Source organism: Pleurodeles waltl, chromosome 12 (assembly GCF_031143425.1).
Source record: "Pleurodeles waltl isolate 20211129_DDA chromosome 12, aPleWal1.hap1.20221129, whole genome shotgun sequence".
Taxonomy (NCBI): Eukaryota; Metazoa; Chordata; class Amphibia; order Caudata; family Salamandridae; genus Pleurodeles; species Pleurodeles waltl.
Genome location: NC_090451.1, coordinates 627,750,307 through 627,770,610, shown reverse-complemented (window position 1 = coordinate 627,770,610; position 20,304 = coordinate 627,750,307). Strand labels below are relative to the sequence as shown.

Genomic DNA, 20,304 nt, shown 5'->3' with positions numbered 1-20,304 from the left:
TTTTGTGGTGGCAAGGAGGCTTCTCTGTTTTGACGGTAGTTTCTTGTCTTTGGGCATGCTATTATGATTCCAGTTCAGGAAACATCAGATCATTTTGAGGTACCACCTTGATACTCGTGTGTCGGGTCTTGTACACAAAGCCTGTGGATGAAAAGTAGGGGGCTGGAGTCTAATTGATCTTATATTTTGATAATTCCATAGGTGTCTGATACTGTACAGCAGTACTCAAACTCCCGCTGGAATTTATCCAGCCTTGATTCTCTTATTCTAGTGAGGATTCCTCTATGTTCTTGGCAGCAGCTTGCAAATCGACAGCGAAAGATCTTCCCAGATGCTGCTTTATTCACTTTGTACAGGGCAGATCTGCCTCGGGAGTACTTCTGCCACTGCAGGCACCCGTGGAAAAGCCCACAGGTAGATGGCGGTTCTCTTGAACATGGTGTGGAACCGGCCCAAGCCAGAGGCATTGTTTCTAAAACAGTTGCAGGCATGTACCAGGGTGGCAACATTATATATGAACCTTGTGTGTCCTGAGGGTACATAGCAGCCCAGAACTACTAATGGAAAAAAGTTTCACAAGATCAGTGCAACTCAACGGTGTGACTAAAGTAAAGGACGCAAAAAAGGCATAAACATGAAAAAAGCTGTGTTGTGCTGCACGTGGGGACAATGAATTGCGTAAAAATCCCAATAAAGTATGCAAAGTGGTCTGAAAGCGTGAAACAACTACACAAGCACTATTTTCTCTAATGGAAATTAAAAGATAACCACTGAAAAACCTCTGCAAAGAAAGGGCAACCATGAGACCGACATTGAAATCCCCCATCTGTCCAACAGACTACAGTGGCCAGTCAGGGAGGTGGTACATGCTGACAGAGACACAGATTTCTGCAAGCATTCCCAGCTAACTCAGGACAAGCCAGCTAAGACAGAGACTAAAGTCATCGAGGGTCATGTTTCCTGGTCTGTAATGGACATCATTAAGCAAACGTATAAATTTAACTATTTGCTCATATTATACAGATTGGATATATTGGGCCATCGCTTGTGAGCTTCTTTCTCTTTGAAGTTCCTGATAGTATTAGTTATTAGCATAAATATTCCGTAGTGCAACAACCTTAATAGTACAATAATAAATATGCGACCATTAGAAAACAAGCATTTGCAATGCAACGGACTCACATTTGGTCGAGTTAGAGCTATTAGCGTTGTAAACTCCGAACCAGACTTTTCTTTCTACACAAATTGAAAGAAAACAACTGAGTACGATCGTGCTATGTAAAATGCAGCGCGATCGCACTGAAATTGAAAACCAAAAAAAGATTGCGCTTTGTAAAACCCAGTGCAATCGCGCTGCGTGGAAAATAAAAAGATAAAGTAGTCCAGAATCCATGCTGAAAATATGGAGCCTCGTATGTTTTTAATAACTGGCGGGTGCGCTCGAGGATGGCTAAACACAGGAAAAGGCATGACCTATGCATGCCTTTCACTAATGAAATCAAGTGGATTTAAAAAGGCAAGCCCACGAACCAATGAAAGTGACTGACGTGACATAGGCGTGGTTAAAAGCCCAAAGAGAGATTGCAACAGGGACAGAGCGCTTGTGCGCTTGACCCTAAAAAGCACAGGTTAAGCTGATGTTCAAGAAAGTGCACATTTCTTCCATGTCATTTGGAAGCAACGACGTCCACCACACCGCAGTATATGAGATTCCCAAATTCAGGATGCTCTATGCTACAGCAAACTCCCAGGTGTCACTAGTGCTATAGTTTCAATATATATCTCATTTGTACCACCTGCTGACACAGTACACACATGAGATAACAGAAAACACATATACTCATTCGATGTGCAAGGCAAACTATTTTGTCAAAAACGTAGTTACGTTTCCAGACGGTATCAAGGTCTCAGAATTTCAGGCATCAATGTTTGTGGCACATAGTTCAAGTGGGTTTACCACGAATTTCATGAAAGGTGGCTTACAGCACATGTAGTACAACCTTCATCTAGGACCTCAGGTGTGTATTTAAACCATCCCTGGTGACACCATACTTCCATACTAAGACTCAAACTGAGGAGGCACACAACTCTGACCCTAGGAAGGCACACAGTACAGTAGAGAAATGTTTCAGTATGTTAAAATGCAAATTTAGATTGCCTAGGTCCGTCTGGCAGGAGACTGTTACGCAGACCATAGTGCCACGTGATGTGAGTGTGGTTTATTAAGCTTTATGGATGTGGCTGTACGGCGTGGAAAGTGGAAGAGACGTTTCCGATGATGACCTACACACACAAAAACACACATACACAATTTTATGCTGACGGAGATGCACCAGGTTTATCTAGATTTATTTGTTTGATCAGCAGGAACTGCAACATTTCGAACAGAAAGTGGTACACAGAGCAGTGGGGTGCAAGATGTTTATCATCTACACACGAGGGCACTTGTAGTGCGAACTCTTTGCGTCATTGACTGGCTGTGTATGGTGAAGGAATATTAGTACAAATCTAAGTCTATTTTCGAGCACAGGAATAGCTGTAAATATTTTTTTAGTAGTTGAGTGATCCCCCCTCAATGCACCTTTAACTGAGCCCTATTACTTTTAGTGCACTGCCCCCAGCGCAGTGGTGAACGCATGCCTGTCCTCAGCGCATGAGTGAAAGGCCGACCAGCTCCTTGAAGCAGCCTGTCTGTCTCTCTTTCACTTTGCAGAGGGCAACATGGCCTGCAGTTCAAAGGGGGCAGAGGTCTCCCCGCAGGTGAGTGACCGCATCTGCTTGCTGTCTGGAACTTCCGGGGTCACCCTATCACCTCTTTCAAAGTTTGCCTTTGGGGGGCATTGACTCTGTGAAACCACAGCTAGTGCACCTCCCAATTGCAACTTTCCCTCTGTGCCTATGGCTGTAACATGACGCAGGTGCAGAGTTCCCTCTTTTGTAGTGGGCCTTGCCTTCGTGCAACTAAAGGGGCCCATCTTGTGATTGTGCTGGTCCTACAAGCATTCCGGTGTGATCTGTATTACAGAAGGGGCAAGCATCTGCAGCCCGTTATGTATAATCAAAGAGTCCAGAGGTGCAGAATGGAGGTACGCACTGGTTGTACCTCTGGGACACTTTGCGTAATACGGCCCTTGAAGTTGCAGGTTGGAATACAGTGACAGGTATAAGATATCATTCAAGTTATCAGGGGAAATACACTTACAACTTTATAGACATGTGAGTATCTTGCATATGGCCCTGTTATACTGAGAACCATCCAGTTTGGTGATGAAAGGAGCAGATGAAAGGGGAGTGTATCTAGGATGATTGTACATTGTTTTTGCTGTAAAGTTTAAAAAAGGAATAGTGGAGAAGGCCCATTAGTGACTATTGAAGTTTTCTAATCTGAGTAGCACTAGTGAGTTAGAGTTTTAGCCAAATAGAATGAATAAATGGGCTGTTAGTTTGTGTGTTTAACAATAATATATAATTCTAAGGTGGTTGCAAAACTTATTGAAGATTCCATTTGCATGAATAACCTGAATGAAACAACCCAGTTTCTGGCAGAAAAGAAAAAGAAAGCATGTTGGTGGAAAGTGAACTGAGTTAGAGAGATGAGTGGAGGCGTAAAAAGAAAAAACAGAACCTCTGTTTTAGAAGAGTTCAAATTAAAAAACAGGATAGTTACTTAATCACAGATTGTTGTGACACGATTAGATACTTGTGCCTGAAGGAGGGGTTAGAAAGTACAAAATGAGGAAAAAATGTGGGTGTCAACTGCTTAGATATTGTCTGGGTCTGGTCTTGCTGGAGTTCCTTTTGGGCTAAGAGAAGGGTAATTTGCGTATGTGTGGGTCTGTCTAAGATGACATGGTGGGCCAAAAAATGATGGTCTTGACCTGAATAATTAATTCAAGTGTTCAGCACATCCCGTCACTGTTCTCCTCAGGTAGAGGTGAGCAGCAGTGGGAAACCCTACTAAATCAGCAGAGTAGCTGCATCATTTTCTCTTTTACAGTTTCTATTACCTTGATGTAGGAAATGTCGATTCTTAATGGTTTACTGTGTAAAGAATTGTGATTTTATTAATGACAAAGAGGCTAACAATATGCATAACATCTTTTATTCAGTCCTTCCCAGCAGCAACAACCCTTAAAACTTGTATACTCGCTACACTTAACAAGTAACATATATTTCCTTAATTTAACACTTATTTACTTATTTTTCATTCTACAAAATAATCCACTTCATCCAAGAAACTGGGAGGGTGTGGTGGGATAATGCTAGCCTCCTTGTCTATAATAAAATCACAATTCTTTATACAGTAAAAATGTAAGAAACTGCATTTTATGGAAAGACAGGAGGCTAGCATTATGCATGTTCAAAGTCCCTAAGTACACTGCATGAAACATGGTCTATTGGCCTACAATAAAACTTTCTAACCGTCTCAGCATTAGACCAATCCGCTTCTTTCATAATCGCATCCACCCGTCCATCTAACATGGAAGTCTTACTCGCCATGGCACCCCTTACTGAATGTGCCAAAAATGTGATCAAACCAACACCTGCTTACTTCACTGCACATCTAACCCACCTTGCAATGGTTACATTTGTAACTGCTTGAAATGGTTTCATATACGAAATCAATAACTGATCCACTGTAGCACTTCTGTTTTCCAACATTCGTACTCCTTGACACACTTCACCACACACAGTTTCAGTGAATTGTGTAATAGTGAATATAATATAGATGTGGGCACTCCCATTAGTTGATAAAACCTGTTAGAGATCACTAAAGCCCCTACGTCTGATACTGTTCTAAAATAAATTAAACATAATATTGTTGCTAATTTCCCAGACAACTCTCTTACTCCTAAATATTTATTAGTAGGCCATTCGTGAAATAACTTCAAAACCATATCTACATCCCAAAGTAACTTATACTTTGGTTTTGGACATCTCTTCAATTTTATCTCTTTCATTACCCTACTGATTAAAGGAATTCATCCATTTGAAACTCCCTGAATAGGAGAATGCCCTGCTGTCACTGCTGAATGATAACAATTAACAATTCTGTATGAAAAATCTTTATCAAAAAGTTCTGCTAAAAAATTAGCAACCTCCATCTCATCAGCCTCCATGGGATCCAAACCCCTTGCCAGGCACCAACATAACACTACTTCCCAAACACCTTTATATCTTTTTTTAGTTCCTGGCACCCAAGTTTCATTGAGTAACCTTGAAGCCACCTCTGAAAGCTTAACAAATCTTCCTGGTTCCCTGAAACTTTCCAAACTAGAAGGTTGAGCAAATCGGACAAAATTAACAGATGCCCCCACTCTTCTGCTTCAGTCAGCAAACTCTTTCTCTACCTGATCAAGTATGGTCGCTCCATAGCCATCTCCAAAGCTGTCAGAAACCATGCTTGAGTTTTCCAGAAAGGTGTCACCCACAATATCTGACAATTCTGTCTTCTGCAATGCAATAGAACTCTATATATCACTGAAAATAGAGGAAACACATGATTTTCCCTGTCCAATCCTGCATAAATACATCTACTGCCACTGCTCCTGGGTCTGGTCTCCAACTGTAATAGCTCTTCAATTGATAAGCTAGTCTGGATGCAAAAAGAGCCACCTCTAATGGGCTTAACAAATATTGTTTTTTCATAAAACTGCTTTCCAATTTCCTGTCTCTGAAGTCTACCTGATGCCTTGAATTCCAGTCTGCAACCAGATTGCGATCCCCTAAAATACTCTGTTTTCAAAACAACCTTGTGCTCCAAACAAAAATTCCACATTTCTATTGCCAGATCTACCAATTACTTTGACCTGCTTCCCCCGAGCTTGTTGATATAGGTCACCGCTGTTATGTTGTTCATCTTTAAGAGGACTGACCTCCTTTGCAGATGTGCAAATTAAAAAGAAATCCTGCCTTCATCTTTAGGCAATTGATATGTTCTTTCCTCTCCAACAAACTCCAAACTCTACCTGTCTCCTGATTTCAACAATCTGCTGACCAGCCTGACATACTGATTTCTGCCTCCAGGACAAAATCTGGCTTTGTTCCAAAAATGGCACAGGCATTCCATGCTTTTAAATTTTCCAGCCACCACTTCAGCTCCTTCTTTGCCTCTACATTTACCAGTATCCTTTCCTGATAACATAAGCCTTCTACTGATGCAGCTCTCTTTAGCCTCTGCAGTGCCCTGTAATGCAAAGGACCTCGGAACACTGCCTGAATTGAAGATGAAAGTAGACCAATTATTTCAAAGTATTCAAATATCTCCCTTCTTTCTATCAAGTAATATTATTTACTCCCTTTTCTTTTTTACTTCACTGACGCTTTTATTTATATACTTAATTTGAAAAAATGAATCTCCTCATGTGAAATGACACCTTCCAGTAACTTCAAAAACGTGCTTCCTGCGCATTTGCCACCTCCATATTGCGAGTTAACCCACGTGGTACGTCGCACTCATCCAAGATGGTGGCACATCGCATGAGTCATTCTAGTGTTTAAATATATTCGGCAATGACGGCTTGCGGCTTCAGAACCTTCCCAAATTCCACGCGCAAGCCTCAGCTACAATGGCAAGTACGTTCACTGTGTAATGAACCAAAACAGTCTACTTTTATTAAATCTATTTAAACCTGTAGAAACAATTAATTTTTTTAATGTATTTAGAAATTTAAACATCAGTAAATACCTTATGCCTTAAGTATCTATATTCTTAAAAAATGACCTGTACATATTTTCATAAACAGTGAACCCCTTTAAACCCAGAAATTGGGTTTAATGAACGCTATAACTCCCTAAAGAAAATAAATTGTCCCTCATAGAACACATAAAAAAACATACAAATGAATGTGCTTGAAATATACTTATCTGCTCAGAAGCAGCGAACCAAAGAGGAAGAACATGGAGGACAAGGGGATTTATATGCACTTGAGAGTTCTGTTTTATTGTGATGCAGTTGTGTTTTATTTCATGAATCTTTGAAGGTTATTGCTACTCAAAAGGAGTTAATCAAAGATGCTATTCATAATGCAAGCCTCCTGTCTTGCCATACAGTTAGCAAGGCCAAAGCACGGAAATGTGTGATCTGTCTCACCATGGCAATAGAACAATTAGCTTTCAGACTTAAGTAGAACATGTTTCTGTCAGGCCAAAAACCTTCCCACAGGTACTTGGCTCAACCAGTCAAGTGTTTACCTCATGCATCCGTGCGTGTTGGGTCCTAGGGTGGCCGAATCTCACTTTTGTTCATTTGAATTGAATTGATCCCCACTTTATTTTTCAGTTGCAACACTTTTCCTTTACGGTGCTTAGAAAGAAAATCGGAAAGGGTATTTAAAAAGTATTGTTTCACAGGAACAGCTGCATTATTATACCACTATATGTACCCTGAGTGTTTCCTTTCTTTGCTATCCGAATCCAGACAACTTTTTCATTATGTCCCATTCCATCATGGCAGCACCAGTGTCGCTTTCCCAAATTAAATGGTGCATCTTTCTGTTGGCCACAGAGATTCTAATTGGTCTACTGACAGTTTGTTAAGTGCATACCACTGACATTTGTTGGTTGTCAATCTGAGTCCCAGGAAGGCCCCCTCAGACTGCTGCCCATTTAATTCTATAGATCGAGGACCATTGCATCTTGCCTGTTGCTTCCAGTGCTTAGACAGTAAAAGTTGACATGTTATCTACGTATAAATGATTTACTCATCGCAGTAGCCATATATTATCTCCTGAACTTAAATGGAACTCGACTGGGACAACAATCCTAGCATGCAGGAGAGGGTTTTTTCGGCGGTGAACATGGCGGCCGGCTGAGGGGCCGGGCGCAGAGGGCTCAGCAGGGCTCAGAGTAAGGACATGCTAAAGGAATTTTAGCCACTTACCGGGGGTCGGAGGAGGCGGCGCGAAGGTGACAGTGTCCGAGGGATGGATTTTCCTCCCTTTTGAAGGTGGCGGGGGCACGGAGCACTCACGAACAGAAGCTGGCGGCACCCCTGTTGAGAGACGGCCCGGAGGTGCTTCGAGGAAGGGAGGCAGCAGCAAGGATTCAGTTCCGGGGGAGGTGTGGCAGAGTCAGCACTGGCTGCACCAGTAGAGGAAAAGGCTCAGGAGAAGGGGAGAAGGAGTTTTCCATACTTGTTGCTGCAATAGTTGAGCAAGAACACCGAGGGATTGTTGGAGGTACCTTTTGCTCTACAAACATTAGACTGCAATTAAGGAACAGCGCTATCTTCCTGGCATCCCAAGGTCCCATGGTGGATAAGGCAGAGGGGGTGGCTCCGAGCCGGGCCAGAAGAGTAGAAGGGAAGATAGGAGATAGGAGTGGCAGAGGTGGGGTAGCCTATTCCCTGCGGTGTGCGAAGGTGGCTAAAAAGCGAATAGAAGTAGAAACTTGCGAGAATCCTCAGAAGTAGATTACGGGGAGAAGCAAGGAAGAGCAAATTAATAATACTTGTAAGAGGAAAATTACTTTGAGTAATTGAGGTTCCGCCACAAATAGGAAAATAAGGGTCACCCCCTCATTAGGGACTTATTTTAGGGTGTGACCTGGAACCCCTAAAATGTCAATAGTGCAAGGGGCAGAGGCAGTATCGCCCTTGCCGGGAAGCGGGGATATAACTATTCCAACAGTCAATGGGGACACAATGCAGCAAAGTATCCCCGGAATCTGTTTTAGGGAAGCCGGATCTGCTGGAGGAGGACAGGGAGTCAGTCAATTTGACATACAGGCTGGAGGGAGAATAGATCCTCTGAATGGGGGAGAGCATGCAAATCTATCCAGTGACTCCATTACAGATATGTTGAAGGCTTTAGCCATGGAATTGAAGGCCGGCTTTAAAATGTCTAAAACTAATCAGGAGGAAATCTTGGCAAAAAAATAACCGATCTGGCAGGTCAGACAGCCGCCCTGGAGGAAGAGGTTGGTGATCTGAGGGCTACTGTGGGGGAAAATAAAGAGCAGATAAGGGGTTTGAAAGCAGGAGAAGCAGGGGTGCTGGCTAAGTTGGAATCCTTGGAAAACAATCAAAGGAGAAGTAACCTAAGGTGTCTCAGAGTCCCCGAGGGATTTGAGGGAGATGACTTGCAGGGATTTGTGGTAAAATTAATAAAACAAGAAATAAAATTTGAGGATGCTGAGGTCGACATTGCAAAAGATATTCAAAGGGTAAATAGGGTCCCTGCAAAAATGCCTCCCAATAGGGACAGGCCGAGGAAAATTTTGGTTTACTTTCTTACATATGGGCTTAAGGAACGTATTTTGGAGATGGCATTGAAGAAAAAAAAACTCTTGGTGGATGGCGCTCCATTTGAGGTTAGGTCAGATCTTGCATCCATTACCTTAAATAAATAATGGGAGCTGGGGAAAAGAATCAATATATTGAGAAGACTGGGGGCAACGGCCCAATTAAGGTTCCCGGCATCCTTAAGAGTAATGGCAATTAATAAGATGTATAATTTCAGTGATTGTAATGATGTTAATGACCTGATTAAGAAATTAGAGCAAGATTCTGGTGCGGTGTAGGCCTTCTCCTCCAGCAACGGTCGGCTGGGTATGGTGAGAGGAGGCTCTGGGTCCTGCATGATGACCCTTCATAGGCGGTAACGCCGGTATATGAAGATAGGGAGGGTTCTCCTGGGGTTGGTAGGAAGGGGATGGGTTGGAGGGAGGAGAGTGGTGACGGGGAGCACTGGGTGGAGAGTATTTAACGGGAAAAAGGAAAAAAAGGTCCTGGGTGTTGCTGTGGATAGAGAGGAAGGTGGGGAAACACAAGATCTAACGGGGGCTGTGGGCCCCCTTGAGGGAGGATGTCGAAAATTGATTTGAAGCTCCTGTCCTGGAATGTTTATGGCCTCCGGTGAGGAGTTGACAATGGAGGATGGTGCAATATTTGAAGGATGCTCAATTTGACGTGTTGATCCTGCAGGAAACCCACCTTTCCAAGGAAGAGTGTGCGGAAGTTTTTCGACCATGTAGATGGGTGCAGCAGATAGCTAGTTCTAATTATGCGGGGGGTAACAAGGGGGTAGCCATTATAATAAAAAATCATGCTAATATATATTTTTTTGAGGGTCCGGTGGATAAATCAGGGAGATGGGTGGTGGGGAGATTAACGGTGTATGATTTTGCGTTTACTCTAGTGGGGTATTACGGTCCTAATCGGGATGATATAGCCCCGTTGAGAGAACTCTCACTTTTTTTGCTTCAATATTGGGATCCTATTATATGGGTGGGGGACTTCAATGTAGTATTGAATTATGAGCTGGATAGGTCTTCACGGAGTAGGTCGAGAATTAACGAGAAAATGCATGCTCAGGTTCGATTAATGATGTCACAATTTGGCTTATATGATGTTTGGAGAGAAAAGAAGGGGCGTGAAAGAGGTTATACTTACAACATCAAAAAATACAGACATCAATCTAGAATTGATTATTTTCTAATAGATGAGAGTTTAAAAGAGGCTGTGGAAAAAGTTTCACATATTGGAGCTCATCTATCGGATCATTCGGCGGTGAGTTTGAAGCTTAAATGGCTTGGCGAAAAAAGAGAAAGAAGGTGGACTTTGGATAGAACGCTATTATTGGATGACGAGGTTGTAGCAGAGTTACGGAGAGGGACTGAAGAATTTTTCAATCTTAATAAAGGATCAGCCTCGCTTGCCGTAGTATGGGATGCTTTCAAAGCCTTTTTGAGGGGGAAGCTGATAAGCGCAGCTGCATATAGGAGGAAAAAGAACTATGAAGAAATAAGCAAGTTAGAAAATTTGATTCAGCAGGTTGAGCAGAGATTGGCAGCTATGGACCTTGAGGAGGAAGAAGTTAATCAGTTATATAAACAAGATCAAGAGGCTCAACTGGATTTAGCAGCAGTTATAGATAATCGAATTAGAATGAGATGTGAGGCCAATAGGGTGTCTCATTTTGAATATGGTGAGAATAGCAGTAAACTGTTCGCCTGGAAGATAAAAACCGGTATAGTTAGGAATCGGGTGGTAGAAATTCAACACAGAATTTTAGGGGAGGTTAGGAACTTTTTCAAGGAATTATACACTGAGGATTTAGAGGTTTCAGCAGAGTCGGTGAAGGGATGATTAGAGGTATTAGAACTGGCATCTCTAAGTGAGGAGGAGAACAAGGTGATTAATGAGCCAATTGATATGGTAGAACTTGAGCAAGCGATAAAATCAGGTAAATTAGGCAAGGCGGCAGGACCAGATGGGCTGCCTGCTGAAGTCTATAGAGTATTGGGTAGTAGTATTATGGTTTTTTTGAGAGAACTCTTTAACAATATTCTCGAGACTGATGGGAGACCCACCCCCCCTCTTGCAGGGATGCTATTATTACAATAATTTTAAAACCAGGAAAGGATCCCAGGAGTTGTGAATCATATCGTCCAATATCTCTCCTAAACTGCGACTATAAGATTTTCGCAAACATTTTGGCAGACAGATTAGGGGGTGTTTTGGAGAAGCTTATACATATTGATCAGAAAGGGTTTTTGAAAGGAAGACATATGCAGGATTTGATACATGGGTTGATTTGGCCACCACATGCTATTCCCCTCTAGCAGTTGTAATGGTTGATGCAATCAAAGCTTTTGATAGAGTTAACTGGAATATTTAAATATGGTATGTGAGGGTTATAATCTTGGGGAGCATTTTATTAGGACATTACAAAAAATTTACCAGGATCCCTGTGCAAGACATTTGGTTAATGGCGCTCTCACTTCCTCATTCAAGATAGAAAGAGGAACGCGGCAGGGGTGTCCGTTATCCCCGCTACTGTTTGATTTGTATATTGAGACACTTGCTACTAGAATTAGGAATGATCAGCGAATTCCCCCCTTTGTGTGTGGGGATTTTTCTATGAAGGTGTCTTTGTATGCAGTTGACCTGATGATTTATACTTCTAATCTCTCCCTGACTAATTCGGTATTGGAAGAACTGATGAGAGATTTTGGGAGTATCTCAGGTTATGCAGTTAATAATCAAAAGACGGAGGTGAGGGCCTAGAAAATGGAGCTATGTAGCCCTGTAATCAAGAAGGAGGAGGTTAAATATTTAGGGATTACTATAACACAGGATATAAATAAATTGGCAGAAACAAATTTTAGGAAGGTAATGAGGGATGTAGATATCCTACTCAAGAGATGGTTAAATCTCCCCCTAACTATTATTGGTCGGGTTAATTTAATTAAGATGGTGATTATCCCCAAGTTTACATTTATCTTTAATTCAATACCATTAATGTTTAGTAAGGACTCTTTAAGGAAACTTCAAGGAAAAATCAGCAGTTTCAAGTGGGCATCTAAAGGTGTACGTATTTCCTGGAAAAAAACTGAGAAGGAGGAAAGAAAAAGGAGGGTTGGCTGTGCCAGATATGCAATATTATGCGTGGGCTTTCTTCCTGAAGAATGCGAGGGAGACCTTTAATCACCCACGTCGGTCTGAGCTGGGGCAGGCTCTGATTGCAATGGCAGAGGATAATGAGTCACAGACAAGCTTTATGTATAAGTTTGGAGACCCTAAATACTTTAAGAAAGTCAGATTTAAGGTGTTACAAGATCTAGCAAGACTTTGGTATGCGGTCAGGAGGGCCACGAAATTGTCGTATTATAGCAAAAAGGCCCCTATTTGGGACTCCCCAGGGTCACCGGAATGGACTAAGGATACATTGGCAATACGTCTGAAGGCAGCAGGTTTTTTGTATTGGGGACACTTTTGCTATAATGGAGAGGTTAGATCATTTGTAAACCTGAATGGAGAAGTAGGGGGTAACCTGTCTAAATTTAAGTACCTTCAGATTATCAGCTGGACGAGGGATTTAAAAGTGGAGCTGGGAGGCACAAATGAGTTGGAAGACCAGTGGCATTTGGAATTCCTGCTGAAGAAGGAGGTGGCCAGATGGTACTGGTTAATTATGGATATCGTGGACGGCGAATTCACCCTAACAGAGTATCCACTACACTTTTATTTAATATTGTCAAACCTGCTGCATTAAGGAGGAATCATTTGTTTTCAATTCACACAGTTTTCTGGACACCAGCAAAGCTTTCTAGAATGGATCAGGGTAATATGGTCAGATGCATAAAGTGTGGGACCCTGGCGGCAGACGACATTCATATGTTCCTGGAATGCCCCAAGCTCAGTAAATTCTGGGCAGGGGTTGGTGATGCTATCAGTGAAATACTCTCTATAAGACTCAAGGTAAGCACCTTGCTTGTGATTTTTGGATGTTTGACAGGACCTCAGCTGATTAGCAGGGATAGCTCTAAACTGCTATTTTATATGATGCTTGGGGCAAGAAGAGAGATCTGTAAAAAATGGATTGATGTCTCATCTCCGACTCTTACGGATTGGAAAGATGCTTTAATGTATAACTTGGAGCCGGATACGAGTAAGAATAGTAAAAAAAATAGATTCTGGAATCAACTGAAGCAATGGTGGGGTCTGGGAGAGGATGGGGGAGGAGAGGGGAGTACATTTGGTCTGGCACGGTCCAATGATTAAACATGCCTCTAAAATACCACCACCGGCCGTTATAGGTAAGTGGGTATAGTGAGGCCATATCCCTGGGCAGGTAAGGTCTGGCAGAGTTGGGCAGCGGTTCATCACAGTACACTCTGCATTGAATGACCTTCCTGCCTTATATCCTCTCGTGGTGAGAAAGGATGGTATGCAAATGAGGACCACAAAAAAGAAAAAAAAAAGAAAAAAAAATTCCTAGCATGCAGATTAAAGCATGCAAGAACATACACCCTTAATGCCCTGCATGCATTCACATGTATGTATGCATGCACACATATGCCTGAGTGTACTCACAGATATATGTGGAGACACTCACTCACCTTCCTTCCCCTGCCCCCTCATTCCACTTTCACTCCCTCATTCCACCTGTCTCACTGAGGGTTGTTTTGTTTGTACATGAGGTAGTAGGGCAGTGCCAGGCTCAAATCCTGCCAACAGTCTGGTCCTCTGCTGCCAGCCTGGCACTTGGGCACACTCAGGTAATATGCATGCTGGTTATAGAAGGAAACTGATTGCACCAGCTCCTTGTGGACAGCTTGGGACCAAAATATCAGATATGGCACAGATGCTGTGGCAAATGACGCAGGCCCTGATAAATTCTCCAATGCCCTCAGCTATTGTCTGGAAAATCGAGTACGGAATATTGTGATATCTTAATACCAGAGTTAAAATATTGGAGACGAAATTATTGAAAGGTAATTGTATCTATGGAAGCATAGTTTTACTTTCTTGAACTCCAAATCCACGTACCTTGAGGATTTGTATATTGTTGTTATATATTGTATTGTATTGTATTGTAATAGTATTTATATAGCGCTTACTACCCCTGAAGAGGCGTCAAAGCGCTTTTTGGCAAGTAGCACGCTACTCTGGAACCCAACAAGAATTAGTAATGGATTAGTATCGGGAAATATGAGTACAGTTTTAGTATTATTATGAGTTAATTTGAGCCGCGGATATGAGAGTTTGTTAGTTAGATTGACTGGAGTAACGGAGGGGTGGAGGAGAAAAGAAATCAAGAAGTGTTAATTGGGAGTATATCCCTCATTTACTCATCCCAAAGGTTTGGGATGAGTAAAGGGGGATGTAGGAGGGAAGAGTCTGTGGAAGGGTTAGGGAGATCATAGTAGCAGGGTGAGATAAATGAGGGAGAATTTAGCAGGGTTGTTTCGGAGGTCATGGTAGTAGAGTGAGGTTTGGTGAGTTAGATGTGGAAGCGGAGGAAAGAGCTTAGGCAGAGTTATTTAGGAGATGAAAGTAGTAGAATAGATTTGGGATGAGTCAGAGTGGGAATGGAGGATAGTTTGATAGAGACATGACCTATGATGGGTAGATAAGTGTGATAAGATGAGAGCAGGGTTTCATAGATATCTAGTATAACAACCCACACAGGAGCCATGCAATGACCCATGAACATGCCAAGCACAGAACATACACACGTACATACATATATATAGACATACACACATACATACATACACACATGAATACACACACATAGGGGGTTATTACAACTTTGGAGGAGGTGTTAATCCGTCCCAAATGTGACGGATATACCACCAGCCGTATTACGAGTTCCATAGGGTATAATGGACTCGTAATACAGCTGGTGGTATATCCGTCACTTTACCGTCACTTTTGGGACGGATTAACACCTCCTCCAAAGTTGTAATAACCCCCATAGTGTTTAGAAAATGAAATATGAAGCCGTACCTAAAAATAGATCATTAAAGTAACTGCATTTCGTTCTCTGTTACTGCTGCTTTTCCTGTTTTTGTAACAAATCAGCTAAGTCAAAGCGCAGAAATGTGTGCAGACTTAGGGGGTCATTCCAACTTTGGCGGGCGGCGGAGGCCGCCCGCCAAAGTTCCCCCGTCGAAAGACCGCTCCGCGGTCAAAAGACCGCAGGGGTCATTTCGACTTTCCCGCTGGGCCGGCGGACGACCGCCAAAAGGGCGCCCGCCGGCCCAGCGGGAAAGACCCTGCAACAAGGAAGCCGGCTCCGAATGGAGCCGGCGGAGTTGCAGGGGTGCGACGGGTGCAGTGGCACCCGTCGCGATTTTCACTGTCTGCAAAGCAGACAGTGAAAATCTTTATGGGGCCCTGTTAGGGGGCCCCTGCACTGCCCATGCCTGTGGCATGGGCAGTGCAGGGGCCCCCAGGGGCCCCACAACACCCGTTACCGCCAGAAACAGGCTGGCGGGAAGGGGGTCGGCCATGGAGGATTCCCTGGGCCAGGGGAAAACCGGCGGGAAACCGCCGGTTCCCCTTTTCTGACCGCGGCTTTACCGCCGCGGTCAGAATGGCCCTGGAAGCACCGCCAGCCTGTTGGCGGTGCTTCCGTGGTCCCCGGTCGGAATGACCCCCTTAAATCCCACTGAGACAAAGCAGCACTTGGCTTCTGGACTTAACGACAGGCCACAAACACTCCCGCAGGCATTGCAGCCCAGAGTGTAAAATGCTCACATCCGACATCTTTGGGTCATGGGGTTTAGTCCATGGAAGGGCCCTGTGTCCATCCTAAAACCATAAACAGAGGTAATTTCTTTTTTGCAGTAGGGGCACCTGTGGTTTACAGCACTTAGTGAAATGTGTACCTGTATATAAAAATACATTACCATCACCCCAGAGTAGCTAACATTACAGGCATTATTCAGCTTAACGCATTTGAAACTGACGCCTTCCTGTGATTGCAAGGACCGCAGAAACAGCTGGGCATGCTAGAGACCTGCCCACTTTCCAGTGCAGACTCAGACCTTGTGGCTTTGTGAGTGGGCCACGGTTTTTATCAGCATTTGCTGGAGTGCTCAGGCCTCCCTAGCTATGGCAGCTGTATCTGCCTTCTGCGAGAACCAGGCACTCTGCTTCAGGAGCTCATCCATCTACTAATGCAGGCATTCCAGTCTTATGTTATATGTGAACAGCATGCACTGCGTGAGGTTCCAATTGTTATCGTGTGCCCATATTTCATTTTTTGTTTTTTTAATGGATAACACACACACAATTAAACGTTGTTTGACATCGTGAATGCCTGGATTACCTGAAAATCGGTAGTGCAGAAGAAATTATTTCAAGCAGAGGACCAAAAATATTTTTCCCACTCCCCCAAAATCCTCGAGATGAATCGATTTACCAATTGCAGGCACACTTCAACTGCGTACTTTATTACAGAAGGTGGCGCTAGTGCGACACATGTTCAATGAGGAACAATTGTGCCTAACCCTAGAAGTCAGTTTTAACACATGAGTAAAAGAGCGCGCTTGTTACGCTGCACCGTGAGTTAGAGACGTTTTAAATTAAAGGCATGGACAAAGTGGGCTCGGACTCTGGCCCAGGACCCCAGACATTCACGGGGTCCCCTGATAGAGTCAGCTCCTTTCTGCAGAGTTTTGCCCCGATGGCCGTGAATAATTCTCAAAGGGATTGTTTTAAATACCGTTTCCCTTTCATTTATTTTTTGATGTGGGTGATGCGTGAATCTATTATAGACAGTTTGCAGGGAAATATTGTGCTTATATTTCATGCAGCATCCATAAAAATCTTCTTTTAGATAGTAACAGGACCCCACATATGAGAAATGGGAGGGTGTAACAGATTATTTGCAATAATATTACTGAGCTTCGCTGTGTTGAAAAACACACATCCCTGTATATTACATGTAAACACATTGAGACGAGTATGCCTGTGCACTATTAGTGATCTGTCCAAAGTGGGTATTAAAACCAGAGGAGTAACTTGGAGGGCGTTGGGGGGTCTGATGTTTGGGGTGTTACACCGTCCTAAAAAAATAATTTTCTTATAGTCAGGTACATGTGGTTTCAGTAGGGTATGTTGAGATGACAGTCATATTTCAGCAGGAATTATTACATACATTTAGAAGAAATGGTACGCACACTGTTTGAAAGTCTTCAAAATATTGGTTATTTTACAGAATATTGTGTTTTCTCTCCTAGTACTCCTATCAATCTGCATTCCTCCCCTGTCCACAACCATTCAGGCTCCTCTCATGCACCCTGCTTGTCCTATAAGCATTATATGCCGGCTCGATTGTCGCAAAATCTGAAACTCATACCCCCCCAATCTTACTGACCAAGCTACACCCCTGATGAAAGCGCTGAAATTACACCATAAATTCAGTAGTGTCCCAAATAGGTTTGTCCTAATTTCCCTTTGCAAGGGCACTTCAATCTTCCATCTTTCTAGGGCTAGTGCCGATTGGGAGCAGTTTCTAGTGTTAGAAGCTTTTGATAAATATCTGTAGCATGCCGGTGCAATACTAAGGGGCTTATTTAGGGTTTTGTTGGCTGTACTCCATTCTCCCAGGTCATGCAGAGGATTTGTAATTGTAATTATAATTAGATTTATAGTGTGCTGAAAATCCCTGAGAAGGCATTGAAGCATTTTTCAGCGAGTAGCACGCTACTCCAGAACCCAAAGTGGATTAGTGATGGATTAGTATAGAGAAATCTAGGTTGTTAATTTGAGTGGTGAACAAATGAGTCTGTTAGTTGGATTGAATAGGATAAAGGTGGGATACGGGAGATAGAGTCTAGAAAGTATTGTTCGGGAGATCATAGTAGTAAAAGGAGGTTTGGGATGAGTCAAAGGAGAGATTGGGGATGGAAGAGTTTAGAAAGGTTTATTAGGGGGATCATAGTAGTAAAATGAGGCTTGGAATGAGTCAAAGGAGGGATAGAGGAGGAAAGAGCAGAGAGATGGTTATTAGGTAGATCATAGTGGTACTACGAGGTTTGGGATAAGTCAGTGAGTGGAAGTAGAGGATATAATGAACGAGGTATCGGACGAGACATAGAGTAGTGAACTGGAGTGAGTAGAAGGGTTTATATTTTACTTTATTGTATCTATTTATTTTTCCATTTATTTATAGATTTTTTTCTACAGTAGTAGAGAAACATATATGTATACATATCTACGTAGAAAGGTATACTTGTATATGGAAAATAATAAAGAGGTATAAAGTTGTATTAGATAAAGTCCAATTTGTACATGTATGGATAAACAGTTAGAGACTCTGACTTTGTGATGTTGCTATACATGAAGCTAATTTCTTATGTATAAATCTTTTTTCATCTTTTGTTTATTTATATTTATTTATTTTTACTTGATATTTTTCCAATATTTCAATGGTGAAGCACTTTTGATACAAATGTTATGTTCATATTTACACATTGTGATGGATAAAATAAAAATAAAACAGAGACTCATAAGCATATAATCAAATAACATATAACCTATCACATATTGTGATAGATAAATAATATAAGAAGTAGAGATCCCTAAGCATATAATCAAGTAACTCATATGTGAACTATGCAGTGGCCTACATACATGTTAAGCATAAACTAACATATATATTTAACCATAAGTAATATATACATTTGTTAAAAAGACCTATAAGAATATCTATGTATTTTTAAACCATAAGCAGTATATATATTTGTACAAAGAAATGCGCATGCCTAACTACATCCATGTAATCAAGTTATACATCTTTACATACACAGGCATATTACATTTGTGTTTTGAGTATGGTGATCATGTACGAAAGAACCAACTCTTGAGTAGTCTTCTGAAGAAAAGATAGTTGTCTGTTGATCTTATGTTTGGTGGTAGTGAATTCATAGTTTGGCTGCTTGAACAGATAGAGATGTATGACCCATGGTTTGTTTCTTTTATGCTGGAGTTCTGAAGCGAGGTGTCAACCTGGAGTGGAGGTTTCTTTGTTGAACGTATTTTGTAATTTTATTCCCGATGAAAAGTGGTCTTGTTCCATATATTGCTTTGTGGGTGGTACAAGGCAGCTCGAAGGTGGATCTTCTGGCAACCGATAACCAATATAGGCCCTCAAGGAAGGGGAGATGTGGGTATGTAGCTTTACATGTAGGAGTAGTCTGGCAGCAGAGTTCTGAATCTGTTGTAGTCTTTTCATAGTTGATAGAGATGATCTGTGGTCGAGGCCATTAGCGTAATCCAGTTTACACAGTACAAGAGAAATAGTATGTACTTCATTGCCTTGGCGGAGTACAGCCCCACATATTTGGAAATACCCATCAAGCAGGTGGACTGTTCTGTGCCTTCAGCAGAGTTGTCCCTGTGGTGGCTTCATTGAAGGAACTAAAGCTTTTCTTATGGGAGCCATATTTAATGCAATCACACAGCACAACGTTTTATTTTTTAGAAACAAGGTTCCATCGGGCGAGGGTCTTCTAAGTTTTTTTTCCTGGTTTTCCTGAACTGGAAAAAATCATATTGGAATGTTGTTCCTAAATAGGACCGATGATCTGAGGCACTTTGACTGACAGTCCAATGTCAGTCAGCCCATCAGTCAAAGGTTTCCGTCGACAGCCTCAGTGGAGAATCTGCTGTAAGAAACATGGCATGCCTCTAATTACAGTTTTGCAGGAGGGAGTGCTTTTGGTGTTCCCAAACGATGGCTTTCTCAAGAATGTCCCAGCACCTGCAACAGTGCTGGCCCTTGACTCACTGCTTTGACACAGCGTCTCATTTGAGCCAGTGGTAGCCAGTAGCGCCCACTAGCACTCATTTTGTGTTACTGGCACTTATTTGTCATGAGTAGAAATTGATTGAGAGCAAGAGAGGGGATACTATACAAAGGGGAAGAAGGTAAAGAAGAAGGAAGATAAAGATGGAAAAAATGTAAGCAGGAACATGAAAGAGTGAGATAAAGGGGCAGGGAGTGTCTGGTAGTTGATTAAAGTGGCCTGCGGTGGATTCAAGACTACTTAGTGTTGGTATTT

At 42.4% G+C, this 20,304-nt stretch overlaps 1 protein-coding gene and 1 long non-coding RNA gene across 2 annotated transcripts in view; one reads left to right on the top strand and one right to left on the bottom strand.

Annotated features, from left to right (window-relative positions):
* LOC138268416 (G patch domain-containing protein 4) overlaps nt 1-8,015 on the bottom strand; it is a 79,091-nt gene extending 71,076 nt beyond the window's left edge. Inside the window, exon 1 of the mRNA XM_069218029.1 lies at nt 7,883-8,015. The gene's annotated coding sequence lies outside the window, so the exon portion shown is untranslated. The remainder of the gene's footprint in view (nt 1-7,882) is intronic.
* The window catches only part of LOC138268417 (uncharacterized), a 68,496-nt gene continuing 56,199 nt past the window's right edge, over nt 8,008-20,304 (top strand). The window contains exon 1 of the long non-coding RNA XR_011199995.1: nt 8,008-8,180. This is a non-coding gene — a long non-coding RNA (uncharacterized lncRNA). The remainder of the gene's footprint in view (nt 8,181-20,304) is intronic.